Raw genomic sequence first — 26,480 nt, forward strand, 5'->3', positions numbered from 1 at the left:
TGGTATGGTGATTTTTGGTACACATAAATATTTGGTTAACGACACATCAAAACGATACATCCATGTACGTAAATTTGAACTACAGTATCTGATAGTGACAAAGTGAACAATGAACATAGTTTTTTTTTTTTTATAATTTGAAAAATCAAACAAAACCGACTTGGGATAATTACCATGCGAACATGCTAATGCGTCCCATTGGTTCCAAATCAGGCACATTAAATCGTACACTTCAAATCCGTACCAGTTCATTAAACTATAGAGATATTCATCAATAAAATAAAATGCCAATAAAAAAATAAACCATATTATTATCATCTTATATTTTCATCTAAATATCAAGTTCGTATGTAATAATATTCAGGATTATCAAACAGATCAGTTATTTACACAAGAGAGCTGATACAATGTAAGCATGACGTGGAAATTCTTGTGAGACAAATTCAGAGACAGATTCCATGAACTATTTCCATTTTAGTTTCATTCTGGAACAGCAATGAAACTAAAATGTAGGCTATGTTAGCGGTTAGAGGGAACATATATGAGATCACTGGCAGCTGGTTGTTAACCAAGCAGTTACATGGGTGTTCCCTGTCCTTCGACAGAGCCAAAATGGCTGTCCTGATGACACCATTGCGGCTCAGCAGTTTCCTCAAGATTGTGTGTCCTTCCCGGGCTGGTCCACTCCCAGGGACACCCTGGCACAGATAATACGCTTCACAGTAGCTGCTAAGAAATTCAGACAGTAATTGGGGGGGGGGCTTTTGGTGGAGGGAGGGGTGGGTCATACAACAGGAGGGCTCAGGGGCGAGCGGTAGATCCGAGGGCACCGATTGGCCGATTTATGGGCTGCTGGAGGGCATTCAATAAAAAGGAGGAGGGGGCAATCAGAGCTCTCCCATTGGGTGGTTCAGATGGGGGCGGAGTTTGCGCCGTTATAAAAGGGGGCGTGGTATTGCACGGTATTGGGGGCGGGATCAGAGTGCCCCCGGGGTCCCCCCCTCCCCCTCCCCCTCCCCCTCGGCGGAGGCGGCCATCTTGTTGAACTTCTCCAGCAGGGCCTGGGCGCTGATGCGCGGCACACCGTTGTCCAATGGGCAGCCCTCCACCAGGCTGTTCATGGGTGTGGGCGGGACCAAGCCCCCACACCCCTCCTCCTCCTCCTCCTCCTCCTCCGTGAGTCCGCCCACCCCACGCCGTCGCCGTGGCAGCGGCTGGGCCTCGTCGGGACCTTCGTCCGGCTGCTCCCCCTCCTCCTCCCCCTCCTCCTCCTCCTCCTCCTGCAGGTCCCTCCCCTCCGGGCCTCCCGGAGCTCACGGTCCCGCAGGAAGTCCTTGAGGAGGGGGAGGAGCTTCTTGCGCGAGGCGAGCGTGTTCCGCTGCAGGTAGGCCCGCACGTCTGCGTACGGGCTGCTCACGGGCGCCAGGCTGAGGCTGGGAGTCTGGGCCTGCTCCAGGGCCCGACTCACCTGCAGCCACACACACACAGGGTCACACACACACACACACACACACACTCACACACACACACACACACTCACACACACACTCACACACACACACACACACACACACACACAGAGTCACACACACACACACACAGGGTCACACACTCACACACACACACACTCACACACACAGGGTCACACACACAGGGACACACACACAGGGTCACACACACACACACACACACACACTCACACACACGCACACACACACACACACAGAGTCACACACACACACACAGGGTCACACACACACTCACACACACACACTCACACACACACACACACACACAGAGTCACACACACACACACACAGGGTCACACACACACACACACAGGGTCACACACACACACACACACAGACACACACACACAGGGTCACACACACACTCACACACAGGGTCACACACACAGGGACACACACACACTCACACACACACAGGGTCACACACACACACACACAGGGTCACACACACACACACACAGGGTCACACACACACAGGGTCACACACACAGGGTCACACACACACAGGGTCACACACACACACACACACAGGGTCACACACACACACACACACACACACAGGGTCACACACACACACACACACACACACACACAGGGTCACTCACACAGGGTCACACACACAGGGTCACACACACAGGGTCACACACACAGGGTCACACACACACACACACAGGGTCACACACACACACACACACACACAGGGTCACACACACAGGGTCACACACACACACACACACACACAGGGTCACACACACAGGGTCACACACACAGGGTCACTCACACAGTCACACACACACACAGGGTCACACACACAGTCACACACACACAGGGTCACACACACAGGGTCACACACACACTCACACACACACACACACACACTACTGGGGACTCTCTCTCACACACACACACACACACACACTACTGGGGACTCTCTCTCTCACTCTCACACACACACACACACTACTGGGGACTCTCTCTCTCTCACACACACACACACACACACACTACTGGGGACTCTCTCTCTCACTCTCACACACACACACACACACACTACTGGGGACTCTCACACACACACACACACACACACACACACTACTGGGGACTCTCACACACACACACACACACACACACACACACACACACACACACACTACTGGGGACTCAAACACACACACACACACACACACACTACTGGGGAATCTCACACACACATACACTCTCACTAACTCACCCACATTTAACAGGCTGATTCTCCACAAGGGGGAGCCATTAGCACTCATGTATGACCGCAGGTGAAATACCAGAGGTGCTACACAAGAGTGGTGCTTTGAATCAATGACAGTGTTTTCATCGTAAACAGATTCCGAAATAAATAGGAAAATGCTAGTCTTGAGAGTGGGAAATCCTTCATTCAAGGCAAGCGCTCAAAACTAACAGTTACGAGTTTATACTCGTAAAGACGTGACTCGTGGGACGATGCTAATTATCTCGTTAGCGCCCCGTCTGATTGGGCATCTGTGACAGGGTAATAACGAGCATTATCCCTAACGAGCGCCGCACAGTCGTAAGAGAGCCAACATCACTCTGAAGAGTGGAACGGAGCCCAAGCCAAGGGCGGGACAGTTGATAAGGCCGGGTTTAGCAGGCTAGCGTGGGCCTACATTCAAAACTCAAAATTAACTCAAAATTAACATCAAGCTCCAGTTAGATATTCTTATTTAGGCATGCAGTGATGTCACTGTCTGAGTTAAAATAACATCATGGCTCCAGGCCCCAGAGTCCAATGATTATTATTTAACAACAGCAATTTTACAAGCCGCCCCCCTGGCCTGTTTTTGCCTTCTAGAGAATACCCTGAACACCACACAAGGCCACACCCGAAAAAGAACCAGGAGGTTATGTATTTAAATGGCGGCCAGGCTGCAGTTCATACCTCCTCCCTGTAGAGGGAGCTGGAGCTGTAGACGGCCAGCTGGCGGAAAGGCTCGTTGCTCTGGCTGAAGGAGATTGTCATGGCGACCAGCAGGTTGAAGCGGTGCTTGTGACAGAACTCGCAGAGCTCCTGTTGAAGACCCCGTCGCTGGAGAAAAGCCTGAAGGGGGGACGGGGGGCAGGATTAAAAACCAACGGACACACACCTCTCCTTTCTGCCGGCCGCCGGCACGGAGTCGCTCCAGATGGCGGCAACGCGAGACGCGGCTTTGACTCCCGCAGGGGAACGCAGCTTCACACGTGACCTGCGGAGAGGCATTTCCTGATTTAAATCAGGCTGTACTATGTGTGCAGACGCTGGAGGTCTCAGCTAGAGGCGGAAGGGTTTGGGTTTCTCATAGGAGCACACAACGAGAGCTTTTACACATCTTTTCAGGGGAAAAAAAATCATATCCCTGTATGATTTAAACTTGCAAGAAGCTAATGTCAGAACTAAAATTACTACTGCCGATGTGGCTTTTACAGAGAGAGAGAGACAGAGAGAGAGCAAGGAAGAGGTTCACAGACACACACACACGGCATTAAGGACGGCAAACTCACGTCCAGGGTCATGTACACCACACTGACGGCCAGCTTCAGATCCCCTCCAGACACCGCCTTCATGTCCTTCAGCAGCATCTGCTCTGTCGTGAGGCCTGAGACACACACAGCCGGGAATTTCACCTGCTTGTGGGGACTCTCCCCTGCCTACCAGAGCTCCCAATGACACACACACACACACACACACACACACACACACACACACACACGCAGCCGGGAATTTCACATGCTTGTGGGGACGCTCCCGACTCCTAAATCTCCCGATCAAATGTCAAACACTCTGTAGGTTGGCAGTGTGCTCTATGCTTCACAGCTGTCACAGACACACACACACACACACACATACACACAGACAGAGACACACACACACACACACACACGCAGAGACAGAGACACACACACACGCAGAGACAGACAGACACACAGACACACACAGGTTGAGCTGGTACCGGAGATGTCGAGCTTGGCGCTGTGCAGGGCCTGGAAGAGGGGGGTGCGGGGCGGCAGGGCGGGGCAGAGGGACTCCAGCAGGCGGGCGAACTGGCTGTCCTTGGGCGTCACCTTCCCCGCCTCAGGAGCCATGTTCACACAGTCCAGGATTATGGAGCCTGCAATCACACACACACACACCCACACACACACACACACCTGTGAGCCTGCAGTCACATATGCACACACACACACACACACACACCTGTGAGCCTGCAATCACACACACACACACACACCTGTGAGCCTGCTGTCACACACACACACACACACACACACACACCTGTGAGCCTGCAGTCTCACACACACACACACACACACACACACCTGTTGGCCTGCCGTCTCACACACACACACACACACCTGTAAGCCACACACACACACACACACATACACACACACACACGCATACACATACACATACACACACACACACACACACACACACACATACACACACACACCTGTAAGCCTGCAGTCACACACACACACACACACACACACACACACTCACACACACACACACACACACACACACACACACACACACACCTGTGAGCCTGCAGTCACACACACACACACACACACTTGCTTGCTTGCTGCTGTCCATCGTTGCCGAAGATGACGTCACTTCCTTGGGGTGAGTGGTGGAGTGTTGTGGCTACCGCTGCTGACGGCGGTGCCATTGAAGACGGCTATGAAGCCCAATCCTCGATCCACATGCCCTGCCACAGCTGGGGCACGTGAGGGCTGAGTCTAGTGATGCTAGGGGTTGTTGCGCATGGTGATGCCTGCGCTGTCGTTGTGCTTCTCTCTGGAATGTGCGTTTTGATTCTAGTAGGGCGACGGTAGTAGGGAGGTAGTCCAGACATGGCGGTCCATAGCAGTTGCTTCAAGATCCCCTGGCTTTATTCCGCATTTCTTGAGCATGTCCTTGAGATGATCTTTGAACCTCCGTTTTTGTCCTCCAGGGTTCCTGCTGTCCATACAGGGTTTGTCTTGGGAGGCGATGTTCAGGCATCCTAATTACATGCCCGACCCAGCGGAATTGGCGCTGTACTAAGGCTGCTTCCACACTGACTGTCTGGGTGAGTTGAAGGATGGTTGTATGGGGTATTCGGTCCTGCCATGTGACTTTTAGGATGCGCTGGAGGCACTTTATATTAAATGCCTCCAGTTGGCATATGTGACGTCGGTAGGGGGTCCATGTATCAGCACCATACAGTAAGGTGGAAACACAGACTGCTTGGTAGACTGCTACCTCAGTTGGTAACTTTAGGTTGTTGTTCTCGAAGACCCGAGAGCGCAGTCTGCCATAGGAAGATGAAGCACGATTGATTCGTGCTTGGATGTCATTGTCAATTTGGCAGTTTGATGCAAGGATGCTGCCGAGGTAGCAGAATTGGTGGACCACTTTTAGTGGTGAACCGTGGATATTGAACACTGGGGGGGTGGGTACAGGAGCTGCAGACTGGACAATAATTTCCGTCTTTTGGGTGTTGATTTGAAGGCCAACAGCACAGTAAATTTCTGTTATTGTGTCCAGTGCATGTTGCACTGCGGCAGGGGTGTGAGCGATGAGGGCACAGTCATCTGCATATTGTAGCTTGTGTATAGTGATGGTTGTAGTCTTGGTGAAGGCTTGTAGACGGTGGAGGTTGAAAAGGTTGCCATCAAGGCGGAACTGAAGCTGGATCCCATCGCCATCGGCTTGGAGAGACTTATGCGCAAGGAGAGTTACTGCTGCCAGAAAGAGGTTGAAAATCACTGGAGCAAGTACACAACCTTGCTTTACCCCTACCTGAACGGGGAAGGGTGGGGATTTTTGTCCACCGATGAACACACAGGCTTGCATGCCAAAGTGTAGCTGTTGAAGGATACTCAAAAATTTGGGTGGAACCCCAAACTTTGTGAGGATGCTCCAGAGTGCCTGCCGGTCAACTGTGTCGAAGGCTTTGGCTAGGTCCAGGAATGTACAGGTTTTGATTTTGCTCTCTAGCCTTCTCTTGGATCTGCCTAGCGATGAAGATCATGTCACTAGTGCTACGGCTTTTCCTGAATCCACATTGGGTTTCAGGAAGAATGTTTTCTGTGATGTGCTGGGTCAAGCGGAACAGCATGACCCGTGCTAGCACCTTCCCAGCCACAGACAGGAGCGAAATGCCACGGCTGTTCCCACAGATGGCTTTATCTACTTTCTTTTCATGGATTGTGATTATGTTTGCGTCTTTCCAGGTTTGGGGGACAGTTTCTTGAGACCATATTGCTTGTATGAGTTTGTGTAGGTTAGATGTGAGGAAGTAGCCACCTTTCTTTAGGAACTCGGCAGGGAGCTCATCGGGGCCAGCACTTTTATTGTTTTTGAGGCCTCTTACTGCTGCAAGGACCTCAGAGAAGGTGGGCGGATCATCCAGTTCTTGTACTGGTGGGAGATTTGGAAGTTTGGCTATGATAGAGTGGTCTGAGGGGTATTGTTGGTTAAGGAGGCCATTGAAGTGTTCGGCCCAGCGTTCAATAATTCGTTTTTTGTCCTTATAAAGTGTCGAGCCATCAGTGGACCTTACTGGGGAGATGGCATGTCTTTGTGGTCCATAAAGTGACTTGACTGCTTGGTAGAAGGCGTGTGTGTTATTGGAGTCTGCAAAGGCTTGGATCTCATGAGCCTTTTTGAGCCACCATTAATTCTCCATGGTTCGGAGCTGCCTCTGGGTCTCCGCACAGATGGCTTTCCACCGTGAGAGGAGGGAGGAGGACTGTGGGTTTGAGATATGGGAAGTATAAGCCTTACGTTTTGTTTCCAAGAGATGTTGAATTTCAGCAGAGTTGCTGTCAAACCAGTCCTGATGGTGTTTTTTGGTGAGGCCTAGTGATTCATATGCAGCTGTGTGTATGGCTGAGCTGAGGTTAGCCCAGGCACGCTCAATGTTGAGGGTGTTGCTGCAGGGGTTGCTAGCTTGGGGGGTGGAGAGACCTTCGTAGAGTTTCCAGCGGTAACTCTATTTTTCGGCGGGAGGGTTATTTTGGGCGGTGAGGGCGGATCTTTAACTGGAATTTTGAGCGGATTAGACGATGGTCTGTCCAACACTCAGCGCCACGCATGGCCTGAGTTTTGGACACGTCATGCTGGTTCTGTTGACGAGTGATTATGTAGTCGAGTAGATGCCAGTGTTTAGATCATGCGTGCATCCATGATGTTTTATGCTTGTTTTTCAGCTGGAATATGGTATTGGTGATGATCAATTGATGTTCAGCACAGAGTGAGAAAAGCCTTAGGCCATTGCTGTTTGAGTTGCCTATGCCATGTTTTCCAATAATTCCTTGCCAGAGTAGATTGTCGGTGCCCACTCTGGCATTGAAGTCTCCCATAAGGATGATTTTGTCGGAGGAAGGTGTCATTAGGTCATTAGTCTTTCGCTGATTCCCTGGGGTGATTCTGGGATGTTACGAAGGAGTTCGGTTTTTACGGCAAAGCCAACTCCGTGTAGTCATCGGGTGTCTTCTGGAAGGCCCTTCCAAAAGAAGGTGTATCCTTTCCCAACTTCTGTGAGCGAGTCCTCTCCTGAGAAACGGGTCTCGCTCAGGGCAGCAATGTCGATGTTGTATTTGCCAAGCTCGTGGGCAACAAGTGCGGTGCGCCTGTGGGGTCTTGAAGCGTCATCCAACATATCCAAGAGAGTTTGTACGTTCCAGGTTGCTAAGTTGAGATTCATTATAATTTTGGTTTTGCGACCGCGGTAAGGGATGCCTTGACGACTGCGGTTTGCCGTCCCGGTCAGGGGGGAACAGACAATGTTTAGGTCGCCTTTTCTGGACCCGTCCCCTTTCAAGGGGTATGCAGTGTGGACCCTGAAAAGGGCTGCTCAGTCGCACAGGTAGCTGCCGAAGTAGGATGCTGTTCTCAAATCCCATCCATACAGCGACCATCTTGCCTGTGCCGCCTCTGTGCAAGGCTCGAGCTAGAGGCTACCAGTCTTCATCCACGACCTGCCCCCACCGCTCTGCCTAGTCGCCAGAGGACTTTACAGTGGAAGTGATAGCTTGCGCAAAAGAAAGTGTGTGTGTGTGTGTGTGTGTAATATCACAGGGTGCTGTGATGCGTCTAGTGCAGCATGCTAGTGAGCCGTTGCATGTAGGGAAGCATGTGACCCCCCCTCCCTTAGCCCCTGCCGCTGGCCAACCCAGCCTTGGGTAAAGGAAGCCGAGTACGTAAGTGTTCCGAGGCCAGTACATAGCCTCTCCTGCACCAAGACTCCTACCATGCCTCCTCGTGGCAGCACACGGTAACTGGCAGTCTCGTGACTCCAGGCTAAATAGGTAGGGGATCTCGGAGCAGCAGTGGGCCCCAGAGGTGAGGTGTACAGGCCCACAGCCATGTGGACACGCCCTGGCACCCACCAGCCACTGCCCCACTGCCATGTGGGTTAACCCGGGAGGGTGTATGGCTATGGGAGTTAACCCCAAAAGAAAACATCTGTGTCCGGGAGCACACAAAAGGCAGGATCGACAAAAGCTTTGGAGACAGGGACTGCGCACCCCTCCTTCACGTTAAATCCATTCACACACACACACACACACACACACCTGTGGGCGGCTGTTAGCCAAAGGCAGCGTAACATAATAGTTAGGGAATTTGAAGTCAAAGTTTGTGGATATATTATAGTGGAGAACATAGTTGAATCTCTTCAGTAGCCATCCAGCCGATGTTGATTGTTTGTAAAAGTGTACCAGATCATCGGTAAAGGTGTCGTAGTTCATTTTCAACGGTCATACCAGTGAGGGAACAATGAGCAGGCTACTAGTCTTTTATAGATAAACCAGCTAAACAGTCCCGAAATGAGCATAGTTGAAGCAACTCTTTCCCACAATGCAACGCAAACCTGCAAACAGGTTTCCGGCATTGTTTGGAGACCCAACAAAGTGTTCTCCTTCAGTTTCCGTTTCCTCCACGCCCCTGGGACAGGAGTGTTATTTCGAGACGAAGAAATATTTCCCGAAACGCACGAGCCAAAGCAGCCCCGAAACACGTCGCCGTGGTTACCGTAGAGAAGCAGGGCCACCTGTCCGTCCACAATTTCCGGAGCCTTCTGCACGATGCGTTCGGCGACCAGGGTGGCGCAGGAGCCCACGGTCTCTATGGTTACGGGGCAAGAGGGGGAGGGCACCCTCTCCTGGAGGTGGTGGTCAATCACCTCCACTACTGCCCCCTCCAGGTCACTGTCAGTACTGCAGAGGGAGAGAAACATTAGCAGGGGGGCAGTGGGAATTGCACAGTATCTGGCCCGATTCTGATCTCTATATTTCAATGTCATTAATTAGTTCATTTGACAAGGTCACTGCACCTTAATAGCATTTCTGTAAATGCGGCTGTTAGCCAAGGGAGGTTTGTTTCCATTTGTAGACCTTTGGCTACACATCTCTGGATTAGTGGAGGAAACCCGTGCACACCTCCGCAGCGTGGTGACGTATCGCGACGTGTCACTTCTAAAAGCACACTTTCCGAACCCAGCTTTCCTACCGCTGCCCAAAAGAAAAGCAGGTCTGCGAAAATACCATTTTGTCGGCTTGCTCGTCTCGGGAAAGGTCTAAGCAATGTACCCACTATGTATAGGCAACTCAAATGGCTACTGCCGCTCCTATTTTGCCATTTTTTAGCGTGGGCTGCACTCTACACTGCGGTTGTACTTTCAGTGCTTGATTACTAGTCTATAGCAAAAGTGAGATGTCACGGTACGTCACTAGGCAACAGAGATCCGCAAGGACCCTGAGCAGATCCTTCAGGCGATCGCAGACCGACACCGGGACTGAAACCCAGAACCTCCTTCTCGCAACGTGTAGGATCTCAAATATGTGACTAGAGCAATCTCAACTGAGCATTCTAGCACTGATGTCACAATCACTACCGGCGTTCTAGAACACAGACTTGAAACGTTCCAAGAACGAAAAAAATAAAAGAAAATCATGATGATGCTTATTAATGACAGTGTCCATTAACTGGAGGCATAAGGTGAAGACATGAACTGGGGCGTGACATCACGGGCGTGACCTTTGACCTGGGCAGCACGTCGTGGTCCACCAGGGTGAGGGCCAGCCGCCCGGCGCGGTGCAGCCGCGGGAGGTCCACCTCGTCCCGGAACACCAGGTCCTGCTGCGCCAGCCCGCTCTCCCGGAGCAGGAACACGCTGTCCGTCCGCAGCGGGAAGTCCGCCCGCGGGATGTTCAGCACGGGCACCGGAGTCCTCCCGGCCGAGCCGGACGTCTGGAGCGAGGGCCGGAGGTTAGACATTCTACAGACGCGGTTCAGCCCAATCACATTACCGTTATTTAGCCCACGCTTTTCATCCAAAGCGACAAACAGTCGGTTAGACGGAGCAGGGGCCAATCCCTCCGGGAGCAATGCGGGGTTAAGGGCCCTGCTCAAGGGCGCAACAGCTGCACAGTGTGCCAATCAAGCAGTAGGTCATAGGTTGCCCCAAAAGGATTTTAACACGTGCGAAACCTTTTAGCACACGCAAAACCAATAACACGACCATTGGTCATGGTATTTGTTCGCAACCAATCAATGGTTGTGCCATTAGTTGTGCGCGTGCTAAAAGTCTGAGTAAGTCTGGCCCTTAAGGTGCAGCAGAACCCGTTGAACCTGGCTTCTGCAGACACGGGTTCGACCCAGTTTGGGTTCTCCTTCCAAGGGCGTTTCACTGTGTCGCTCTCCCCAGCGGGATCTCAAGTTATCCGGGGTCTCATGAATACTTAACGAGGCCAGAATGTAATGCGCTGTGATTAGTGGACTTAATGGGCACGTATCCATGGCGATAGGCTGGAAGGGGATCTCTCCTCATAATTCCGGAGTGAATTTTAGGAAAACGGGTCTGTGTTGGGTCTCCGCAGGGACGGAAATATTTCACAGCAACAACAACGAAAGCGTTTCAGCTGGGGGAAAAAAATCCTTTTAATTGTTTTTTTTTTTTTTAGGTACACAAGGCACAGATACAGTGCCCCAAACTCCTCCCTCTCCCCAAAGTCAACGTCCTGTTCTTCTGATCCCGTCAACAAAAACAAAACTCTTTGCAGTCTTATTCCAGCTGAACAGAGATTTGCTCTTCGTGAAGTTTAAACTGTTGTCGACAAATTTGAAGCTTCGCTCCTTGTCACCCATATTGGCTGCTCCCTGGTAGTTCAATCACTAAGACCACCATCTAATTCTAATTTTAAAACACTTGTGGTTTCCTAATCTTCTTAATGTTATTTACCCTCACATTCCCAGAATGCACTGCTCCGTCTCCCCGTCATGTGGATCTATTCTACTCATCTTAGTTTCCCTTTCACAAGAAGGCTTTTAACATTATATCCATCGCAGCTCTAGCGCTCATGCAAACAGGCAGAGCAAGTAGAATGAGCTTCCCAATGCATTCTGGGAATTGTAGGCAGACGGAAGACAGGAAGTGAAAAGCATTAGTGTGCGACATTCAAAGTGAAACGGAGAACAGTATTAAATTATTAATGAAAACTAAATTTGGAGGAAATAATGAGATAGGAAGTTCCTGCTTTGCCATGAAGCCATCTTTAAATCATTGTGCAGTGAGCCAAACCCACCTTAAAACAGGAAGTAAGCAAAGGAGAGAGTGGAGACCATGGAGTCGACATCACAAGCCTCGTTTCCAAGGACGACGTGGAATCCAGAGTGATCCTCTGCACTGCGCTGTGGAGGGGAGAGAGAGAGGGAGAGAGAGAGAGAGAGAGAGAGAGGAAGAGAGGAAAGGAGATAGATGGGCAGACAGGGGAGAATATTACATTACATTATTGCCATTTGGCAGACACTCTTATCCAGAGCGAAGTACAATTTATTAGACTAAGCAGGAGACAATCCTCCCCTGGAGCAATGCAGGGTTAAGGGCCTTGCTCAAGGGCCCAGCGGCTGTGCGGATATTATTGTGGCTACACCGGGATTAGAACCACCGACCTTGCGTGTCCCAGTCATTTACCTTAACCACTACGCTACAGGCCGCCCATAGAGAGAAGAGGAGAGAAGAGTGCTCCGTGTCACTTTGTCTTTAGTTTCGGCACCTCAGGGCGCAGCTCTGTCACAATGAGTCGCCTTCAACTTCAGCTCCACTGCATTCCATCCCACCCAGCCCAGCTCAGCCCAGCTCAGCCTAACCCAGCCAGGCTTAACTCAACCCAGCTCAACTCAGCCCAGCCCAACTCAGCTCAACCCAACTCAGCTCAGCCCAGCTCAGCCCAGCCCAGCCCAGCTCAGCCTAACTCAACTCAGCCCAGCTCAGCCTAACCCAGCCTAACTCAGCCTAGCTCAGCCCAGCTCAGCCTAACCCAGCCCAGCCTAACTCAACCCAGCACAGCTGTACATAAAATGTACAGAGCATAAACATAACGCAGAAACCTGTCTCTTTCTCTGCTACTCTCAGTTTCAGTTGTGGTTCAATCAGTTCTGTTTGCTTTTTAGTCACACATATTGTGACCACATATTGGCCACAGTAAACTTTTGTTTTGGTCATGTGGATATTGGAATGACGGCATATTTACAGTCCACAGATGAGAAATGTTTTTTTTGTTTTTTTTTTTATTTAAGAGAACACCAGTTTGTAAGACCCGACATTAGAGGGAAACCTACTTTAGAGACTGAGTTAAACCTGCAATTGATGTTTGAGATAACAGTATCTGAGCGGAGTCCGAGAGTTTGCACCAGGATGTGTGGAGGGTTTCTCAGAACCCATAACAGTGTGGATCAGATAGCAGGATCAGAACCCATAACAGTGTGGATCGGATAGAGGGATCAGAACCCATGACAGTGTAGATCGGATAGCGGGATCAAACCCATCAGAGTGTAGATTGGATAGCAGGATCAGAACCCATAACAGTGTGGATCGGATAGCAGGATCAGAACCCATAACAGTGTGGATCAGATAGCGGGATCAGAACCCATAACAGTGTAGATCGGATAGCAGGATCAGAACCCATAACAGTGTGGATCGGATAGCGGGATCAGAACCCATAACAGTGTGGATCGGATAGTGGGATCAGAACCCATAACAGTGTGGATCAGATAGCGGGATCAGAACCCATAACAGTGTGGATCAGATAGCGGGATCAGAACCCATAACAGTGTGGTTCGGATAGCGGGATAAAAAAAAATCACTGTTTATTAAAAATGCAACATGAATCAGACACATTGCTCACAGAGAGTCAGAGTCAGGCCCTGTTCCTCTCTCACAGAGAGTCAGAGTCAAGTTGTAAACGGAGATTGTTAAAGGTACAATAGGTAAGATTTTTGTGTTAAAACATTGTAGCAAGACCATTGTAAATCCCTTCCTATCATTGAAAAAGCCTCACTGACGTGTTGACTCACCCTCTGCCTGTGTTTATAGTCCTTAAATTTGGGTTTCAAAATATACAGTTGACGGCCCGACACTCTGTACCAAAACAGTGTATAACTGTACAACAGTTGAAGCTCATTGGTTGAAAATTGGTTCTAATTGCCACAGCCAATGGTGTTTCAACGTCAGCACGTTTACCGAGAAGGGGGAAGGATAAACAGTGTTGTGGTTTGAAGGAGTTTGTTGTTGCTATTCCTCGCTTGACTGTTAGAAGTCAGAGATGACCTACAGTCAGGTCCATAAATATTGGGACATCGACACAATTCTCATCTTTTTGGCTCTATACACCACCACAATGGATTTGTAATGAAAGGGACAAGATGTGCTTTAACTGCAGACTTTCAGCTTTAATTTGAGGGTATTTACATCCAAATCAGGTGAACGGTGTAGGAATTACAACAGTTTCTATATGTGCCTCCCACTTTTTAAGGGACCAAAAGTAATGGGACAAACTAACAATCATAAATCAAACTTTCACTTTTTAATACTTGGTTACAAATCCTTTGCAGTCAATTACAGCCTGAAGTCTGGAATGCATATACATCACCAGACACTGGGTTTCATCCCTGGTGATGCTCTGCCAGGCCTCTACTGCAACTGTCTTCAGTTCCTGCTTGTTCTTGGGGCATTTTCCCTTCAGTTTTGTCTCCAGCAAGTGAAATACATGTTCAATCGGATTCAGGTCAGGTGATTGACTTGGCCATTGCATAACATTCCATTTCTTTGCCTTAAAAAACTCAGTGGTTGCTTTCGCAGTAAGCTTCAGGTCATTGTCCATCTGTACTGTGAAGTGCCGTCCAATGAGTTCTGAAGCATTTGGCTGAATATGAGCAGATAATATTGCCCAAAACACTTCAGAATTCATCCTGCTGCTTTTGTCAGCAGTCACATCATCAATAAATACAAGGGAACCAGTTCCATTGGCAGCCATACATGCCCACGCCATGACACTACCACCACCATGCTTCACTGATGAGGTGGTATGTTTTGGATCATGAGCAGTTCCTTTCCTTCTCCATACTGTTCTCTTCCCATCATTCTGGTACAAGTTGATCTTTGTCTCATCTGTCCATAGGATGTTGTTCCAGGACTGTAAAGGCTTTTTTAGATGTTGTTTGGCAAACTCTGGTTTACATCTTGTGATGAACCCTCTGTATTCACTCTGGTGAAGTCTTCTCTTGATTGTTGACTTTGACACACATACACCTACCTCCTGGAGAGTGTTCTTGATCTGGCCAACTGTGGCCCGTGGTATTCCGGGTCTTTTGGTGTTGCTGAGCTCACCGGTGCTTTCTTTCTTTTTAAGAATGTTCCAAACAGATTTGGCCACACCTAATGTTTTTGCTATCTCTCTGATGGGTTTGTTTGGATCTCATTTTGAGAGTTGACAGCAACAGATTCCAAATGCAAATTGCACACTTGAAATGAAATCTAGACCTTTTATCTGCTCCTTGTAAATAAGATAATGAGGGAATAACACACACCTGGCCATGGAACAGCTGAGCAGCCAATTGTCCTATTACTTTTGGTCCCTTAAAAAGTGGGAGGCACATATAGAAACTGTTGTAATTCCTACACCGTTCACCTGATTTGGATGTAAATACCCTCAAATTAAAGCTGAAAGTCTGCAGTTAAAACATATCTTGTTCGTTTCATTTCAAATCCATTGTGGTGGTGTCTAGAGCCAAAAGGAGGAGAATTTTGTCGATGTCCCAATATTTATGGACCTGACTGTATTTAAATTCGAGAGATGTGCCCTCTTGCCTCATCCCCTCCTGTTTCGGACATGTCGGTACACTTGTCGCTTGTCGCTGACCTATTTTCAGAAAAACGGAAGTGAAAGAGTTGTTTAGAATCCTATCGCCAATTGTCTGCACACCCTGCTGTGACTATAAGAGTCTGCAGACGCCCAATATCGTTCTGTTCTTGGGAATGTAGACAGCTTATGCGTGTACGGACAATTCCAAGTTGATTTGGGATTTATAACAGGAAATTGTGCAGGTGTACGCAAGTTTTTATAAATCAGAATATTTTTTTAGTGCACACACATTTCCTCATTTCTACGTACGTCAATATATAGTATGGATTTTCCGCAGAGTTTTATGAATGAGGCCCCTGGGCTTAGGAGTTCAGTCGACAATTTTAAACAGCTGAACCCAACCAGCCTGGTCCAATTTGTTAAAAAGTCACCACACACCTTTTGTGTTGGAGGGTTGAATTTGTTCCAATACTGTTTCTTACCTCATACTGTAATTAACTTATATCCATTCATAACCCTACAATCACTTCCTAAACCATGTGCCTTACAATATACCACTCATTTTTAGGAAGAAAAGTTAAAAAAAAAACTGTAAAAACTGTACAAAATTCCAATGATCAAATAGGCCCTGGTCCTTATCTTTGTTGTCTCACAAGCAGCAGATGTACATCCCGCTCAATTGGGTCCAAATATAACTGCAATTTTGAGTCATGTGCCCCCTTATGGGCAACACCCTACTAGATCGAAGGCCCTGTTGTACAGTTACTATATGAGATTAATACGAGCCTCAGAGACAATTGGGGATGGGGGAATAGTAGCCACAACCTTAGCAGGAAGTGGGAATTTCGGTGGCAGTAGTAAAGACAGCTTAGAGGCATTAATGGGGGTGGCTCAGGCTATCAATTTCAATTCCATCAGTTCCCCGGTGTTCCTGATAATATGGAATCGCGCCGAGGATGAAATGGGGAGGTTGTATCGAGGCTGTAAACCATATCGTATGCCTTCTCAATACGCAATGCAAGCTGAGTACTTTGAAAAAGGCACTGAACCGACAGATAAAATAGAAAGAAAATTGTTAAATGAAATCTGGGATATGGCCTATCCAGGCCTATCCAGGCCTATCCAGGCCTAGGAGGGCCAGGCGATTCCAGAAGGGCCGGAGGCCGGAGGAGGGACTCCTTGATTTCTATGACAGGGCTCAGAGAAGACCTTGAAGACTGGGATGGAATAGCCCCTTCGGCGCCTCTTCCTGATCGGTCTGAACATCCCCCTGGTTGGGAGGGGATTCCCTGGCATTCACTCATACAAGGAAGGAGGAGCCGCATAAATCCTACCAGCACGGTTGGAGGAGCACAAGAATCTGACCCCGTCGGAGATGAGTGGGATGAGGATCCTCAGCTAGGCCCCTGCAGATTGCAGCCTGGGGCCTTAGTAAGGCCAGGGACTCCATATCCAGGACCGGCACCATCGGCGTTAGGGCCTGAAGGGCAACCTCACCCCAAACCACCAGTCCTACCTAAGCCTAGGGGCATACCCGTACTACCACTACTACCACCACCCCCTCCATTTAATCCTCCCCCTGATGATCCAAACGACGGATTAACATGTCCACAACCTTTACCTGACACAGTGAACAGGCAATTAGAATCCCTACTACCCTTCACACCCCTAAATCCGAACTCAAGAGGCCCTGAATCCCTACAAAGACCAAACCAAACCAAACCAAACCCACATACAGATGAAGAGGAGGACTCCGAGCCAGAACTGACTAACGTGTGGCAAACAATCCCTGTTCAGCGGATGAAGGGCCGAATTAGACCCAGAAAATCATATGATTTAGGTGAAGCTAGTAGACCCTATGCGGCTGAGCCTGAACCAGGACCAATTTTAGCAGAAGGGGGAAGCTTTATGTACCCTCTCCGAACCCAGCGAAGATGTGGCTATCCCGAAGACCACCCTATCAGGAGCGTAGGCCCACTTTCCCGGGTGACAGGGAAAATAGTAGTCCTTCAGACACAGGCCCTACAGCTTATGTGTTTACCTGAGCAGGAAGACATGTGACTGGCCGGCTACACTGATAGGGTAATAAGAACTGCAGTCGAAGGAGGATACAGCCACCTGAGAGGAGTAGTTAGAGACGCCATGGATAACCCAATCATAGAGGAAAGAGATTCAGATGGAAGATATAGCAGGCAACGCCTACCTTCTGATATTCAAGAAAGGGAGTATGACAATGATCCAAGTCCCCCTGAACCTCCTAGCGAGAGAATATGGAAAGGACCTGAAACCAGATCAAGAACAAGAGAAAGAACGAGGGTAGGATTCCTAGATCCAGTCGAAATACCTAGTAGGGAATTTTTAGGCCCAAACGAAAAGGAAAAAGAATACCGACACTCTACACCTCAGGGAATTCAGATGAGCAAGTTTGCCCCTTTTCAAACTGGTGAGTTGTTGAGTCAGATAGACAACTGCACCAATGTACTTAATGAAATCAAAGCTTTAAAAGCAGAAAAGGGAGGGACAGCAAACCCCTCTGCACCCAGAACTCTGTCAAACCCAATACCTGAACATCTCAGGAGAAGGGAAGATTCCTCACCCGCTCAGGCTAGATCAGACCCAGGGTCAAAAAGAACGCAATATCAAAAATACTCTGACGAGGAGTGGGCTGCTCTTACAGTGGAGAAGAGAGCGGAAATCCGGGCCCAGAGACAAGCAGCTTTAGAAAAACGCCGGCAGACGGCCCCCCAATAGGAAATTGACAAGGGCATGAGCCTCCCTGAGAAAGAGATCAAACATTACACAATAGTTGAGAAAGATAATCTACCCTATGTACAGATTGATGGAGTTGAGTACCTAATCGATACTGGTTTTATGAATGTAACTATGTGAGAGGGCATGTCCCTGATTATAAAGCACGAGCTCAACCCATTTACAAAGTGCCCAACCCATTTACAAAGTGCTCAACCCATTTACAAAGTGCTCAACCCATTTACAAACTGCTACAGCGAGATCCATTTGAATGGAAGGCAGAGGACCAGGAAAATTTAGAGAGACTGGTCAAAGGTATCAGCCAAGCCAAAATCACCGTGGCTAGAGATCCCACATTGAAACTCAGAGTAGAGCTGAGAGCAGGGATAAAAATAGGGTCTGTAATTCTAGCAAATGATGGAGGCGAGATCATTTCGTATTACACCTCTGCCTTCTCACCGACAGAAATAAAATATACTGCAGAAGAAAAGATACTAACTCTTATGAGAAAATATCAGCTTGAGATAATGACCATAGCTCAAGGAGCTAAGACGGTAATAGTTACCTCGTTACCCGCAATAAAAGGAATTATGAAAAAGGACATTGAAACTGCCCGAGCTTATAACTCCAGATGGGATGCCTGGTCTGCAATGTTGGTAAACACAGATTGGGAATATGAGACAGAAGAATTACCAGAACTGTATATAGAGGATCAAGAAACGATTCCCCAATATCCTCAATTTGAAGGAAAAAGGATAACTATATTTTCAGATGGAAGTAAGACTCAACAAATGGGTGATCAGGCGCGAGCAGAATATATAATTAAAAGCGATACAGAGGAACTCGACAGGAAAGCTTTTTCTGTGATAGGAACTGCACAGAAAGCTGAAGTAGCAGCAGCCGTTGCTGGAGTAAAAGCAGCTGTACAGATGGGGCATAGGAAGTTGCGATTGTGTACAGACAGTAAGTACGTACAGACCACGATCGAGGTCGATCTAGACATATGGGCAATTTGTGGTTGGACTAATATGAGACGAAAAGATGTCAAACATGAATCACTGTGGAAAGAATTCTTTGAACTAAGAAAAGATTTAGACATAGAGGTCACACATGTCAAAGCACATACATCAGGACAGATGTGGGAGGAGCAGGGTAACAGAGAAGTTGATGAGCTCGCTAGAAAGGGAGAAAGTGCTCAAGTTAACCTGCTTATATTACCTAATAAAGAATGGCCCATAGTAGGGATTAAACAAGTCGTGCCTCCAACAGAGGGAGAGGCATTGGTTCGGAAAATACATGAAGAGAATGGACATTTCTCTTCTTATGTAATTAAGAACCAGTTGAAACAGAATAGGTTACATATACCCAAGCTGAAAGAGGTAGTGAAGGGAGTAGTTGAGAACTGCTCACAATGCCAGATGATTAATACACCACACGGCCTGTGGAGTGCAGGATTAACTATAAGGTCGGGAGTACCCTGGGGAAGTATTTGCATGGACGTGGCCGGTCCTGTAGTACGATCCACAGGGGGGCACCGATACTTACTGATAATAGTTGATTCGTGCACTGGGTACACCCTTATCCATCCTCTGCGGCAAGGTACGGGGAGACAGATTCTAGCCAGGCTAGAAAGCACAGTAATAGCAATAGGAAAACCCAAAGAAATTAGATCAGACAATGGAGCTCATTTCAAGAATACCATTATCAATAAATGGTGTATCAAAAACAATATAGAAAGAATATTCTCCCCACCCTATCATCCCCAAGCAAATGGGATAGTAGAGAGGAAGATACAAACAGTGAAGAGATTGATAGCTAAAACTTGTAATAGCAAGGATTGGGATCAGAACCTCATAAAATTACATGAGCAGATAAATGACTATGACACTACGGGGGGGAATATGAAACCAAAGAAACAGGGAGACCAGTAGTAAATACCACTCCTCTGTGCCCCCTACAGGTAGGAGATCAAGTCAGAACTAAAAATCAAGGCCCACAACCAGGTGTCCCTGTAAAGGTGAGGTTTGGACCAATAGAAAAAGTGTTAGATAAAAATACGGTAGAATTGGAAAAGGGAGGAATTACCTCAGTAGCACAGTGTAAGAAAATATAATGGAGGTAGGACCACATAAATGTTTACTGCCTAAAAGCTTGTTCCCTAAAGTCTGTGTCAAGGTGGTCAGACAGACAGATGGAACATTTAGAGTTTTAACAGCTAGAAAAGGTCATGACCTGGCACAAAATGGAGGCCAGAAATTAATAAAACCTTGTCCAGTGCTGGAAGATATTAAAGGACCAGGCTGTTGCATCATGTGTTCATGTAATGAGTTAAGGCCAGGATATCAGGGACCTGGTGGGGCAAGAGTACCCCCAAAAATAGAGGGGTTACCAGGGGAAGCCCTATGGGGAATGACAACCCAGACAGGGCATTCTCCAGTAGTGAGGATGCACAGATTAGTGGTCTGTGGACAATGCAGAATTAGCATTGCGACAAATACCACTTTCCTCATGGCCAGAGAGATATGGCCTGAGAAGGGGGGGGCTGCCTAGGAAAAAGGGGAAGGGGAACTTGTTACATGTAATGAGTGCAGAGAACTCACTTTCGAGGGATCAGTGCAACTTTGCACTTTGTTGTATGTAATGTATTTCTAACTGCAATATTTAAGTATTGTAAAAACAACTAAAAAGTGAAGCTGTAGGTATCTTATGTGTGAGTGATCTAAACAAATGTTCCTATAGTATTTCACAATTACTTGAACCAATGAGTTTGGAAATGCTTCTTTGGAAAAGATTTCTTCAAAGACATGAATGCGCAATGCATGTTTTGAACAGGAGAACAGGCTGTGTTGCAAGTGCTTACCTTTTTGAGTCTTGTGGTTTTATGAATCAGAATATTTTTTTAGTGCACACACATTTCCTCATTTCTACTATTGCTTCACTACTGCGTTCAACTTCTCAAAGTCTTGCAGGGAACATGGCGGAGCATTGCAGACGATGGCAACCTGAGCAGGGTGGTTTCCGGGAACACGCTCTGCACACGACACGCGCAATAACCTCTCGCTGCGATGACCGCCAGTGTGTCAGCATGCTGGAGACGGGTTCAATCCGAGCTCCTCTCCCCCCCCCCTTCCCCCAGAGCATTCGACACAATGATGAAAACTTGCTATTAGCTAATATGGGTGACGAGCAGAGACATCACAGGCAGCCTGTGGCCTCGTGGCTAAGGTGCTTCACTGGGACAAGGAGGTTTTGTCGTTCAAGCGCCAGTGTAGCCACAATAAAATCAGTGCAATTCTTGGGCCCTTGAGCAAGGCCTTTAACCCCACATTGCACCAGGGGAAACAAAAGCATCAGCTAAATCATTGTCATGGAATGTAACATACTAGGAAAAGGCATCAACTCCCAATTAGCCAATGACAGTGGAAACAAACAGAGAAATGAAACGGGAGCTAGCCCCGGAGCCGGGAGGCTCAATGGGAGCTTTGTGTGCTTTATTTATCCCCCCCCCCCCCTCCCTCTCCAGGCTGCTGAGCGCTTTACAGGAACTGGTCCACGTGACGGTCTGGCGTTCCACGTTGCGTAAACAGCGAGAGAGAGAGGCCGTGCACGCGGTCCAGGCACCGCCGCTTTGCATTGTGGGTAATGAATGAGCAGGTAACTGTGTAGGGGCAACATGGCTCAGGCAGTAAGAGCAGTCGTCTGGCAGTCGGAGGGTTGCCGGTTAGATCCCCCGCCCGGGCTGTGTCGAAGTGTCCCTGAGCAAGACACCTAACCCCTAAATGCTCCTGACGAGCTGGTCAGCGCCTTGCATGGCAGCCAATCGCCGTTGGTGTGTGAGTGTGTGTATGAATGGGTGAATGAGAAGCATCAATTGTACAGGGCTTTGGATAAAGGCGCTATATAAATGCTATCCATTTACATGGTTTGACCAGCTCAAGCTATGTTTTAAAACTGTTGGTAGCTGGTATTTCAAGCTGGTTATAGCTGGATTTTACACCAGGGCTCATAAGCTTTTTTTTTAGAACAGGCGCACACCAAAAAAGCTTTATGCAACTCATGGGTCACAGGAGCAACTGAACATCTGAGAAGAAAAGACTTACACTCTCACACTCACTCACACACACACACTCACACACTCACTCACACACACACACACACACACACATTTTCATGGCTCAATAAATGACCATGATTGTCTTTGGAGCACGGAGTGAGTGCAAGTCTTTTCTCTTCTAGCTTTATAAACACGGTCCTGATGCACATACAGACAGCCGTTTGAAACCCAGCAAAAGAAAAAGAGGAAGCCATGGTGTCATTTTGTCATGGTGTCATTTTGTGACTTGCCTACCACTGTCAGGACAGCAGAATCCCTTCAATGCAAACTAAAAACACACCTTTTCAAACTGTACCTTAGTCTTCCCTCCTTCCCTTCCCTTCCCCCGCCCCCCTTTCTGATATCCCTATCCCTCTTGTCTAACCCCCCCACTGTGTGCACTCACTCACCGTCTGATGCACACAATGTGACACACACTCACACACACACACGAAGAAGTTGGTTAGACGGAGCAGGGGCCAATCCCTCCTGGAGCAATGCGGGGTTAAGGGCCTTGCTCAAGGGCCCAACAGCTGCACAGTGTGCCAATCAAGCAGTAGGTCATAGGTTGCCCCAAAAGGATTTTAACACGTGCAAAACCTTTTAGCACACGCAAAACCAATAACAGGACCATTGGTCATGGTATTTGTTCGCACCGATCAATGGTTGTGTCATTAGTTGTGCGCGTGCTAAAAGTCTGAGTAAGTCTGGCCCTTAATTAAGGTGCAGCAGAACCCGTTGAACCTGGCTTCTGCAGACACGGGTTCCACCCAGTTTGGTTTCCTCTCTTCTCTCCTCTTCTCTCTATGGGCGGCCTGTAGCGTAGTGGTTAAGGTAAATGACTGGGACACGCCAGGTCGGTGGTTCTAATCCTGGTGTAGCCACAATAAGATCCGCACAGCCATTGGGCCCTTGAGCAAGGCCCTTAACCCTGCATTGCTCCAGGAGTGGATTGTCTCCTGCTTAGTCTAATCAATTGTACGTCGCTTACTTGCCGTCGCACAGCTCGTTCTCCTTCAGTGGTGTATTGATCCTCGATCGGGCCACAACATGTATAAACCAAGGAACAGTAAAAGGGAAGTAAAAAGTTGTTGTGTCCAATCTCCACACCCTGCTGTGACTATAAGAGTCTGGAGACGTCCAATATCATTCTGTTCTTGGGACTGTAGACAGCTTATATGCACGTACGGACAATTCCAAGTTGATTTTGGCTTTATAAAAGGAAATTGTGCACCGGTACGTGTATGCAAGTTTTTATGAATCAGAATATTTTTTTAGCGTACCGAGACGCCTAGACGGGCTCCTGCGTGGCTCTCTCCAAGGTGCCGGTCCCTTAAATACGTACGCGGGAAATATTCACCGTGAATCACTTGCCGTCACACAGCCCGCTCTCCTCCAGTGATGTGCTGATCCTCGATCGGGCCACAACATGTAGAAACCTATTTCAGGAACAGTAAAGTGGAAGTGAAAGAGTTGTGTCCAATCAGTCTCCACACCCTGCTGTGACTATAAGAGTCTGGAGACGTCCAACGTCGTTTCTGTTCTTGGGAATGTAGACGACCTGACAAACACAGGTGAGAATGTGGCTTTGTACGATTTCTCTTCATTCTGAATGCATTATTTAGCTGTTCACGGTTTCATGCTCATTCATAATTATACTACCAGATCGATGTTACTGAACGGTCGCTTCACATTATCAAGAGAAGTTTAGTTAAAAACAAAACTTATTCATACTCAGTTGTGAATCTCTATTTTGCCTACCCGTGTAGCTAGCTGGTTTTGCAAGTCTAGTTTTTAAAAAAATCTCCTCATGTTTTGTACGCAGGGTTCCCAGAGGCTCCAGAGCACTTTCCTCTGCCTCCTTGGATTCCTTCCTTTTCCCAGACAGGCAGGCGGTGAGTGTCTGAGAGATTTCTGCGTTCGTACTGGTGGGAACACAATATGAGCTCAGAGAACAGGAATATAGGAGGACCTGACTACACCACCGAAACCACACGGGAGGGAACAATGCCCAACCTTGAGCGAGATGTGCAGGGTGCAGAGGCAGTGAAGATCAAGCGGACTGGGAGGTGTCACTGTCTGCTCGAGGCATTGAGCGTGAGAGAGAGATGTCACAGTATGGGGAGATTAATCTACATGTAGCTGATAAAGCAAAATAAACTTGCGGAAGACTGTGTCATGTCACGATCTGTTCACGCTCACGGTCCCACGGTGGTGGAATGACCTCCCGGTGGATGTCAGAACGGCAGAGTCTCTGACCTCCTTCAAGGGCAACTGAAGACCCATCTCTTCAGGCGACACCTTTCCCTCCCCAATCACCATGATTAGCCTTAGACTGTAATGGCACTTATGTATAGATATCCTTACTTGTATAGGTATTGCTGTTTTCATTGGCTGTTGTATTGTTGTATTCTAGCTGCCAACTGTGGTATGCTAGTTTGAAAGTTGATTGTACTCTTCAAGGGTTCTGATTTTCTGTATGTTTACGCTAGGACTCGGAACTATACTGTCCTCTCGGGTCCTCTTGGCACTTGTTCTTGTGTTTGATTTGCACTTTGTTGTACGTCGCTCTGCATAAGTACGTCTGCTAAATGCCACGTAATGTAATGTAATGTAATGTTACACTCTGTAAAGTGTCTCATAAAAAATGCTAAATGAAAGGAATACTTCTTTTGTATCTATAGTGGCATCTGTGGTGTTATGGGTCAAAACTGACTTTTGTTAGGAAAAAAGGTCAAACCTTTATTTTGTTCAAAATAACACATTCAAATTGAAATTGTCATGGTGTCTGTAGCTTTGTCTGTAGCTTTGTCATGGGGTCTGTAGGTTTGTCTGTAGCTTTGTCATGGTGTCTGTAGCTTTGTCATGGTGTCTGTATCTGTCTGTGTGTGCTTTGTCATGGTGTCTGTAGCTTTGCCTGTAGCTTTGTTATGGTGCCTGTAGCTTTGTCTGTAGCTTTGTCATGGTGCCTGTAGCTTTGTCTTTAGCTTTGTCATGGTGTCTGTATCTTTGTCTATAGCTTTGTCATGGGATCTGTAGGTTTGTCTGTAGCTTTATCATGGTGTCTGTATCTGTGTGTGCTTTGTCGTGGTGTCTGTAGCTTTGTCTGTAACTGTCATTGGGTCTGTATCTTTGTAGCTTTGTCATGGTGTCTGTAGCTTTGTCTGTAACTTTGTCATGGTGTCTGTATCTTTGTCTGTAGCTTTGTTATGGTGTCTGTAGCTTTGTCTGTAGCTTTGTCATGGTGTCTGTAGCTTTGTCTGTAGCTTTGTCATGGGGTCTGTAGGTTTGTCTGTAGCTTTGTCATGGTGTCTGTATCTGTCTGTGTGTGCTTTGTCGTGGTGTCTGTAGCTTTGTCTGTAACTGTCATGGGGTCTGTATCTTTGTAGCTTTGTCATGGTGTCTGTAGCTTTGTCTGTAACTTTGTCATGGTGTCTGTATCTTTGTCTGTAGCTTTGTTATGGTGTCTGTAGCTTTGTCTGTAGCTTTGTCATGGTGTCTGTATCTTTGTCTGTAGCTTTGTGATGGTGTCTGCATCTCCATTAAGCGCCAAACGGAGTTCTTGTATGATGCTCTGCACGTGCACTTAGTCAGCACTAAGGCTCTTTCAGAAGCAAATACACGGACGACTGCACTGCGACTGCCCTCACTCTCTCACTCTCTCACTCTCTCTCTCTCTCTCTCTCTCTCACTCACTCACTCACGTTTGGTGGTTTGTGTGAGAAGGAGCAGCTGTCTGGCACTGCAGTACTATAAGGAGCAGCTGTCTGGCAGTGCAGTGTGAGAAGGAGCAGCTGTCTGGCAGTCTATCCGCACCCTCAAGAGATAAGACACAACCAGAGGAGAGGGTGAGAAGCTAGAGTGAACATGGCCCTCTTCTGGCTGAAAAATAGAATTGCACCTGTGAAAGGAACTAATGAGACTTGGTTCACCCATTAACA

At 47.9% G+C, this 26,480-nt stretch overlaps 1 long non-coding RNA gene and 1 pseudogene across 1 annotated transcript; one reads left to right on the forward strand and one right to left on the reverse strand.

Annotated features, from left to right (window-relative positions):
• Nucleotides 1–801: 801 nt before the first annotated feature.
• LOC133137712 (exopolyphosphatase PRUNE1-like) lies at nucleotides 802–15,727 on the reverse strand (annotated as a pseudogene).
• Nucleotides 15,728–23,085: 7,358 nt separating this feature from the next.
• On the forward strand, nucleotides 23,086–25,203 carry LOC133136651 (uncharacterized). Its single transcript, XR_009709549.1, has 2 exons — nucleotides 23,086–24,113; nucleotides 24,365–25,203. It is a non-coding gene; the product is annotated as an uncharacterized LOC133136651 (long non-coding RNA).
• The last annotated feature ends 1,277 nt before the right edge of the window (nucleotides 25,204–26,480 follow it).

This window comes from Conger conger, chromosome 9 (genome assembly GCF_963514075.1).
Source record: "Conger conger chromosome 9, fConCon1.1, whole genome shotgun sequence".
NCBI classification, from domain to species: Eukaryota; Metazoa; Chordata; class Actinopteri; order Anguilliformes; family Congridae; genus Conger; species Conger conger.